This window comes from Microtus ochrogaster, chromosome 2 (genome assembly GCF_000317375.1).
Source record: "Microtus ochrogaster isolate Prairie Vole_2 chromosome 2, MicOch1.0, whole genome shotgun sequence".
NCBI lineage: Eukaryota > Metazoa > Chordata > Mammalia > Rodentia > Cricetidae > Microtus > Microtus ochrogaster.
In genome coordinates this window covers 14,026,392-14,033,777 of record NC_022010.1, presented here as the reverse complement: position 1 = coordinate 14,033,777, position 7,386 = coordinate 14,026,392, and the positions used below count along the sequence as shown (strand labels likewise).

General features: G+C 41.3%; 1 protein-coding gene across 14 annotated transcripts in view; it reads right to left on the bottom strand.

Annotated features, from left to right (window-relative positions):
* Clip1 (CAP-Gly domain containing linker protein 1) overlaps nucleotides 1-7,386 on the bottom strand; it is an 88,194-nt gene that overhangs the window by 14,006 nt on the left and 66,802 nt on the right. The window lies entirely within an intron of this gene.

Below are 7,386 nucleotides of genomic sequence, written 5' to 3'. Positions count from 1 at the left end.
TGTCTGTGTGTATGTCTGCAGGCCAGAAGAGGACACCAGACCTCATTACAGATGGTTGTGAGCCACCATGTGGTTGCCGGGAATTGAACTCAGGATCTTTGGAAGAGCAGGCAGTGCTCTTAACTACTGAGCCATCTCTCCAGCCCCCTGAGTTAACTTTTAAATGATGGGATGTACGTGACTTTTGACTTTTTCGTTTTATATCTTTCCATGCTCTTTCCTGCTATGCAAAACTGGCAGTGTCAGGGGAGGTGCAGAGCCTTGGTAAGCACTATCAAGGAATGCCAGGGAAAAACAATGAACTGAATACAAACACTAATTTAAGTAAAAAATATTGTTAATGGAAATTGCAAAAAAGGGCAATTTGTGTTTAAGTTTCACCTCAAGATTATAAAAATTCCTTTGTTACTGCCTAATGCTTCTATAAAAAAGAGGAGTCGAAAACCGGCCTGTGCCACAGCCTTACAAGTCCATCTCTGGCTGTGCTCTCAGCTAGCTGATAAGCTTTTTTTTTTTTTTTTTTTTTTTTGTGCCCCATGGAGTTTTTTTTTTTTAATTTTTTACTTTTTCCTGCAATAGTTTGCTTCTGGTTTGCTAGACTTCGGTGATCTGTCCCCATCTTTGCGCCACATGCCAACCCCCCCCCCCATCTGTGGACCCAACACCAAAAATGGCTTTGAACTCTTTGTCCACCAGTGTTGGGGTATAGGTTAAGGTTACCGCGCCCAGCCCTATATAGTACATGTTAAGCTTTCAATAAACATTTGCTCACTGAATGACAGCTCCACCATTAGCATTCTGGCTGCTTTATTTAGATCAAAGGGGTGTCAGGAACTTGCAGAAGTCAAGAAAGAGGCTACGTGTTCTTCGCAAAGCACCTGTGATTCATCTACTGATTCAGCGCGCCTAGCAGACACTTGCCTGTCATTTATAAAACAAGGCTACAGAAGAGCTCCCTGCAGCTCTCTCATTCTGTTATAAAATCCTGCTGCTAGTATTCCTCCATAAAATATCACAAACAAGGACCAGGAAGACGTCTCAGCAGGTAAAGATACTTGCTGCTGTTATACAGATATAAACCACCTTGACCAGCTTAAAAAAAAAAAAAAAGTAAGTGAAGTAAGTGTGCATGCATGTATGTTGAGTATCAGTGCACATTTATCATGAAATCTAAAAGGTTTATTATCCAAGTTTCTCACCGGAGCCTCTCTGCTTTCCAGTCCTTCACACAGGCTTGGAGGGCTAGCAAAGTGACCAACAAGCAAAGGCACAGTGGCTAAGCCTGGTGACCTGAGTTCAATCCCCAGAAACCACATGGCAGAAGGAGAGAACCAGCTGCTACAAGTTGTCCTCTGACTTCCACTCACAACTATGGTACACACACACACACACACACACACACACACACACACACACACACACAAAATAATAATAAAATCATACTTTTCGTGCATGTATAATTCATAGAAATATGTTTTAAAGTTTTTGTTTTTGGTTTTTCAAGACAGGGTTTCTCTGTAGCTTTGGAGCCTGTCCTGGAACTAGCTCTTGTAGACCAGGCTGACCTCAGACTCACAGAGATCCGTCTGCCTGTTCCTCCCGAGTGCTGGGATTAAAGGTGTGCACCACCACCTAGCTGTTTTAAAGTTTTTAAGAGTGAAAAGAATAAAAACAGAGGACAGCAACTTTGAAAATGAAGAGAAGCAAGGACAACATCTGAAGTGAAAGATGCAGGGCTGAGAAAGGCTCCCATCTTTTCTCCTCCTTTCTCCCTGCCTCCTTCCTCTTTTGTTGCTTCTCAGGCAGGATTTCATGTTCTAGCCCCAAACACACAATAATCCTCCTGCCTCAGCTGTCCCTGAGCTAGGATTAGAGGTATGTGCCATTGTGTCCATTTTATAATTTATGTATAAATTATAAAAAATTTATAGTTTTATTTTACAATTAAAGAATTAAGATAGACGTGACAGCTCAGATCTGTAATCCCAAAATTTAGAAGGCTGAAGCAGGAAGATTTCTGTGAGTTTAAGTACTATCTGGGTTACATAATGAAGCCTTGTCTCAAAAATACTTTTTTTCATGCGGGACCCATGAGTTTGAGTCTAGCCTGGTCTATGTAATGATCTGTTCTGTCTCTTTAAGGGACAGGCCACGCCCACTCCCCCACCAACAATGAGGCAGGCAGATCTTCCTGCTTGCAGCCTGAGTTTCTTTCTTTTCTGCCACCCTCTCAAAGAGGCAGCTTCTGTCTCTCCCTTCTCTCTTCCTCTCTCTGCCTCTCTGCTCTTCTCCCCTTCCCCCTCCATAACCCACTAAATAAATATCCAACCTCACTCTGCATGGCATGCCTATCCATGTCTCTGTCTCTTACCCACACAGCTGAGCTCCCTGCCTGGGACCAGCAGCCTTGGGAGATCTGTGGCTTGGTCTTGTGGCGTGCCCATCAGTCTGTCTCTCCTTGTGGCCTGCTGCAGCCACTAGGCGAACTGCACCGTCCCTGCCTGTGACAGCTGCCTGCTGCCACATGGCCCACTGCTGCCTCTCAGGGACCTACAGCATTTCTGCTGCTGCAGCCGCCGGGGATCGGGAATCTTGCAGCATTTTTTATTAATCCATTACAGTCAATCCAGAGAATTCCAAGACAGCAAGGGATACATAGCAAGATTCTGTCTCAACATCCCACAAAATAAACAAAAGTGCTGAAGTGTAGAATATGCTTCTCATAAGAGTTCCAACACACGTGCAACATGCACACTTACAAAAGATGAAATACAATATTTTATTTATTTATTTATTTTTATTTATTTATTTATTTATTTTTGGTTTTTCGAGACAGGGTTTCTTTGTAGCTTTGGAGCCTGTCCTGGCACTAGCTCTTGTAGACCAGGCTGGCCTTAAACTCACAGAGATCCGCCTGCCTCTGCCTCCTGAGTACTGGGATTAAAGGCGTGCGCCACCACTGCCCGGCGAAATACAATATTTTAAAAGAATAAAATCAACACAGATTAGAATTTGTTTGTTGTTGCTATTGCTTTGATTTTTGAGACACAGTTTCTCTGTGTAGTCCGGGATGTCCTGAGACTTGTTCTGTAGACCAGGCTGGCCTCAAACTCAGAGATGCACCTGCAGCTGCCTCTTGAGTGCTGGGATTAAAGGAGAGCACTACCACCGCCCAGTCCGTCTTACTTCTTTTGATGACCAAATTGGTTCACATTTGATTTGATATGCTTTTGATGAATCCTCATCATTCTTTGCACACTTTCTTGCTGTCTCATAAACAAAATGTTTCAGACTCTGTTACCCTAAACTCTAAAATTAGCCTCTTATCCAAGGACTTCTTTTTGGTAAAGAGCACTAGAAAGCAACTTCTGGCCTGGCATGGTGACACACACCTTTAGACACACACTCGGGACCGAAGCAGAAGCAGAGGCTGAGGCAGGTGGAACTCTCTGAGTACATTGCCAGTCTTGTCTACACAAGTGAATTCCAGGACAGCCAGCACTATATAGAGAGACGCTGTCTCAAAAACAATCAAACAAAAGAAAAGAACAAACTGCCATCAATTTACATGCCTGTCATCTCAGTATGTGGGAGGTAGAAGCAGAAAGGAAAAGTTCAAAGCCAGCCTCAGCTACATAGTAAGTTTGAGGCCAGACTGGGCTACATGAGTAACAACCTCCAGACCTACTGGCCTTCTCCTTTTTTAAATTGTTAGTTTCTGCTTTACTTCTTTTGGGCTTTTATTGTGAGGTAGACATTAATTTATAAACGTTATATCATCATGAACAGTTGAGAATTTTCTTTCTTTGTATCTAGTAACAATTTCTGCCATAAGGTGTATTTTGTCAGAATCTGGCCTATCCTCTTCACTGTACCTTTGGTTACTATATGCTTGGTGTATCATCTTCCATTCTCTTACTTTCAATTTCTTTGTCTTTCTGAAAGTAAACCATCTCTTGTAGACATCATATTGTTAGATCAAACTTTTAAAAAAATTTAAATCACATCTTTCAGTTGGAATATTTTAATCATTTATAGTTACTGTGATTACAGATAAGGTTCTATATTGCTTTGATTCCATTTATATGGCCTAGTAGTAATATCAAAATTAAAGGACTAAGTTGGGCGGTGGTGGCTCACTCGGGAGACAGGGGCAGGCAGATCTCTGTGAGTTTGAGGTCAGCCTAGTCTACAAGAGCTAGTTTCAGGACAGGCTACAAAGCCACAGAGAAACCCTGTCTCAAAAAACAACAACAACAAAAAAAAAATTACAGGACTAGAAAACGTAAGGAATTTTTCAGAGATTAGGTAGTGACTGATTATTTAAAAGACCTACTTTGATAAAAAGAAACCTATTTTTTTTTCAGGTAAGGCTTTGCTCTTAAACCCAAAATAACAAGAGCTGAACTGTAGAACATGCTTCTCATAAAAAGATGAAATTTTGAAAGAAAAAAATCAACCAAGATTAGAATTTGTTTGTTGTTGCTGTTGCTTTCTCCTTTGTTGTTGTTTTTCAGACATGGTTTCTCTGTAGCCGTGGTTGTCCTGAAACTCTTATATTAAACTTATCTTTTTGTTTTTTTTCCCAAGACAGGGTTTCTCTGTGTAACTTTGTCCTGACACTTGCTCTGCAGACCAGGCTGGCCTCAAACTCACAGAGGTGTGCGCCCACACCACCGGGCCTCAAATTTATCTTAAACTCATGATCCTTTTGTCTTGTCTTCTAAAGTGCTGAGATTATAGACATATGCCATTACATTTGGTGTAGAGATTGACACATGTTTACCAAACTCACAAAGATGAACTGGGTTGGTGGCATATGCCTTTAATCCCAGCACTCAGAAGGCAGAGGTGGGTCTATGTTATTCCTAAGCAATCCTAGTGAGTACTACTACATAGTACTACAAGGTGAGTACCACGCCAGCCCGGGCTACATAGCAAGATCAAAGCTAAATATTTGCCAAGCCATACACATAGGAAGGGTAAATTTTATTTCATGTAAATTATACCTCAATAAAGATGACTTAGGAGAGAAGCAAGTTTGAGTAATCTGTACAATATTCATTTTCTCAACAATATAATTTTTGTAGAAAATAATAAAAACTGTGTCTACACCTACCCATTTGTAAACACTGATATGGGTATAATAACCATAAGGAAAGACACACCAGATCATTTGCAGTGTTTCCTCAATGAGCCTAGTGGGAGGAGAAACCATTTTTTTTTCTTTTTTTGGATTTTTCAAGACAGGGTTTTTCTGTAGCTTTTTGGTTCCTGTCCTGGAACTAGCTCTTGTAGACCAGGCTGGCCTCGAACTCACAGAGATCCGTCTGCCTCTGCCTCCCGAGTGCTGGGATTAAAGGCGTGCACCACCACCGCCTGGCGAGGAGAAACCATTTTATACTGATTTCTGTTACAAATACAAGAGTGGCAGACAGACTGGGCGATGTGCCGAGACAAGGCCATGTTGTGTAGCTCAGACTGGCTTCAAACTAGTGCTCACTCTTTTTTTTTTTTTTTTTTTTGATTCAGTCTCCTGTGTAGTATGATAAATAAAAACCCAGAGACAGAAAAGCACAACAACCAGTCACTGGTTCTTACCTCTACCTCAGTCTGAAAATGGTAACCCTGCCTCCAGGAATCTCGGAATAAGACTCTGTGTGAGAGCTGTCTCCTCCCGTCTTATGTTTCTCTTTAGTACTGGGTTTAAAGGCATGCACCACTACTGCCCAGTCTCTGTGGCAAACTAGCACGGCTACTGAGATTAAAGGTGTGTGTCACCACTGCCTGGTCTTTTTTTTTTTATATAGATTTACTTATTATGTATATAGTGTTCTGTCTGTGTGTATGCCTGCAGGCCAGAAGAGGGCACCAGATCTTATTACGGATGGTTGCAAACCACCATGTGGTTGCTGGGAATTGAACTCAGGACCTCTGAAAGAACAGTCAGTGCTCTTAACCTCTGAGCTATCTCTCCAGCCCCACTGCCTGGTCTTTAAGGCTGACTAGGGCAGCTGTTTTATTCTCTGAACTTCAGACAAGCTTTATTTATTAAAATACAAATGAAATATCACTATACTCCTACATGCTGAGCCATGCCTAGCTATATGTAAATGTATGACTTTAAAATAACATTTCAACGTATAAGGAATAATAATAATTATTTTTTTCAGGTAAAAAATACTCATAAATCAGGCATGTTGGTACATTCCTGTAATAGCAGTCATTCAGGAGGTTGAAGCAAGAGAATCATTTGAGCCCAGTTCAAGACTAGCCTGGGTAATATAGTAAATTGTTCTAAAACAAAAACAAAATGGAGAGGAAAAGAAAAAAATTGTAGGGCTGAAGAGATGGCTCAGTGGTTAAGAGCATTGCCTGTTCTTCCAAAGGTCCTGAGTTCAATTCCCAGAAACCACATGGTGGCTCACAACCATCTGTAATGAGGTCTGGTGGCCTATTCTGGCCTTCAGGCATACATATAGACAGAATATTGTATACATAATAAATAAATAAATAAATATTTTTTTTAAAAAAAAAAAAGAAAAAAATTGTAAATTTGCTTTAAAATAATCCTCAGGGCATCAAGAATGGTGGTACACACCTATAACCCCAGCAGTCACCGAGTGAGCAGAGGAGTGATGATTGAGAGCTTGAAACCAGTTTATATAAAGAAACCTTGTCTCAAAACAATCAAAAACCAAACCAAATCCAGCAATTTAGGGTATCCAGGTGTAGTAGTCTAGGCCTACAATTTCCAAACTCAGAAGACTGAGGCAGGCAAACAGAGAGTTTGGGATCAGTCTGACCTGTCTTGAAAAGAAACATAGGAAAAACTGTACAAGGTGTGTGGAGTATTCTGAGACAAGAGCAGTCAAGAACCCGTCGCTAGTGGTATTTGATATAGGAGCACACTGCACTGGGTGGCTCCTGTTCCTGCATGTGCTTGACATTTTTCATAATTGAAGCTGAAAAAGAAAATAAGATGACTGGGGGAAATGGGAGGTTATTATTAAGAGAAAAAGCCTACAATGTTTGGGAACATTAAACCAGAAGAGGATTCAAGAACTCACATCAAAAACAAGAAAGGGAGCAAAGACAGCTCAGTAGTTAAGAGCACTGGCTGCTCTTGAGGGAACTCAGGTTCTAGTCCCATTACCCTCGTGATAGTCCACAACTGCCTGTAACTCCAGTTCCAGAGGATCCAGTACTTTCTGGCCTCCATACGTACTGCATAGACACACACACAGACAAAATACTCATACATATAAAACTTTAAAAAATCTTCAAAAAAACAAAAATAAGAAGTGGGGAAGGAGCCCAGCGATGGTGGCGCACGCCTTTAATCCCAGCACTCGGGAGGCAGAGGCAGGCGGATCTCTGTGAGTT